The following is a 2493-nucleotide window of genomic DNA, read 5'->3' as shown; positions in this document are numbered from 1 at the left end:
CTTCATGGCTTTAGTTTCTTGGTTGGTTCATGTTGACACTTGACAGTAAGATGCAATCTACTGGTAGGTTCCTGAAAGATCTAATTTATTTAAAGATATTTGTACAGGTAGTTAAGGTCATGTTCTGTATATCTGTTACATTTTCAACATTCGGAACTACATGAATTCACTAGCACTACAGATGGTTATCAGAATAAAGATGAAGGGAACAAACTGTTACGCAAATGTTCATAATACACTCAAACACGTAAATGTTATTTACAAAAAGATTGCATTATAGTTGTAATGTTCATCCTTAAAACACAGTACACAATTCAGAGGACTGAGTTGCTTCATATCAGCAATTACCAGGATAACTGTGAATCCAATTATTATCGCAATCAATAATTGTTGGTGTGATGTCAGTGTGGCCAGTTAGGAGTGAGCAAACAAAGCAAAAATTGACCCCGCTTCTCCACCCAAAAGTGTTAGATTTGTTTGCACATACAATAATCAGAATTCTTTTCAAGCATAAATAAATCTGACTACCAGTTTTAGGTAACTAGATCACAAATGGAAACACTGCTACCATTGTTAGTCATGGGTGAGTTAGTGTTGTCAAGGGATTTTTTTTTTTTAAACTTGTTCTTGTTGCCAATAACACCTGTTGTAAACCTTCAGGTGGCTGGCAGTCATTTACCACAAGTATAATAGACACTTTTAGAGGATAGGGCTGGAAAAACATACATGGAGCTCCAGTAATTGTTACAAATAATGCTATTTTGTAGTGAGTGGGGAAGTTAAGTGTATTCATCACCTGAGAAAAAGAACCAACACAACAGTCATCCTAATATGTTTAGTAGTCATCATTTGGGTTTCAGATCAAAAGATGAATAAGAGACAAAAGTTAAAAATTCCAGCTTTCTTTTCATGGTATTTACATCTAGATGTTAAACAACTCAGGACAGAGCACATTTTGTTTAACGCCACCCACTTTTCAAGTGAGCAAAATTGGAACAATTAATTGAATTAACTTAGTGAATAATATTTGGTGGCTTAATCCTTACTTGCAATAACTGCATCAAGCCTGCGACCCATTGACTTCACCAGACTGTTACATTCTTCATTTGAAATGCTTTTCCAGGCCTTAAATGCAGCCTCTTGCAGTTCGTTTGTTTATGGGGGTTTCTCCCTCCAATCCCCTCTTCAGGAGGTGAAATGCATGCTCTATTGGGTTAGGGTCCAATGATTGACTTGGCCTGTCTAAGACCTTCCACCTTTCCCCCCTGATAAAGTCCTCTGTTGTGTTTTGGGCCATTGTCTTGTTGCTGGATGAAGCTTCTCCCGATTAGTTTGGATGTATTTTTCTTTAAATTGCCAGACAAAATGGTTTGCCAACCTCCACAGAGCAGGGGTGAAGGTATTACAATCCACTGTTTGAAGAAAACTTCGAGAGAGGTTACAGGCCATACCCAAAGATGCAAACCACTCATAAGCAAAAAGAATTGGAAGGCCAGATTGGATTTTGCAAAGAAGTACAGCGATGAGCCACAAAAGATTTGGAACAAAGTTTCCTGGGCTGATGAGACAAAGATTAACCTCTACCAAAATGATGGAAAGGCCAAAGTATGGAAGAAAGCGAGAGGATCTGCTTGTGATCCAAAACACACAAGATCATCTGTAAAGCATGGTGGAAGTAATGTCAAGGTTTGGGCTCGCATGGATGCTACTGGAACGGGCTCACTAGTCTCTATTGATGTAGTAACTCATGACGGTAGAACTGAAAAAGGCTGCAGTTAAGGCCTGGAAAAGCAATTCAAATAAAGAATACAACAATCTGGTGAAGTCAATGGGTTGCAGGCTTGATGCAGTTATTGCAAGTAAGGATTATGCCACCAAATATTAAATGTTATTCACTTTAATTTAGTAATGTCTGTCTCAGTATTTTTGCTCACTTGAAAAGTGGGTGACTTCAAACAAAAGGTGCTCTGTCCTGAGTTGTTTAACACATCTAGATGTAAACACCATGAAATGAAAGCTGGAATTCTGAACTTTTGTCTCATATTCATCTATTCATCTGAAACTCAAATGGCTTCAGTATACAACAAAAACAAAGGAATTAACCTTGCCGTTGCAATACTTTTGGAGGGAACTGTACAACAGGTGCTGTTAAGCTTCAGTACCAAACATCCACATGGCATAATTTTCATCCATCCGTGGCTGACTTTTTTCACCACATGCTAATCCAAAATGACAAAAAAATGAGTGCCTGTCGATCAGAGAAGCCTAGTACAGTATTTAATGAAATTTACTCAATAGAAATTGTGCTTGTAGTACTGATTCTAGATTTTATTGCCACTGTAATGGGAACTGATATGGAAAAAGCAAATTTTCAATGTTTTACCTTAAAGTTCTACAGTACGCCACTTTTCACAAAGGATAACAATCTAGCCTTTCTGCGATGTTTAGCATTTCCTATATTAATAGTTACAAGATGAAAACCATACAACAAAC

This window comes from Phyllopteryx taeniolatus, chromosome 4 (assembly GCF_024500385.1).
Source record: "Phyllopteryx taeniolatus isolate TA_2022b chromosome 4, UOR_Ptae_1.2, whole genome shotgun sequence".
Taxonomy (NCBI): domain Eukaryota; kingdom Metazoa; phylum Chordata; class Actinopteri; order Syngnathiformes; family Syngnathidae; genus Phyllopteryx; species Phyllopteryx taeniolatus.
The sequence above is the reverse complement of the archived record's forward strand: the minus strand, read 5'-3'. Positions refer to the sequence as shown.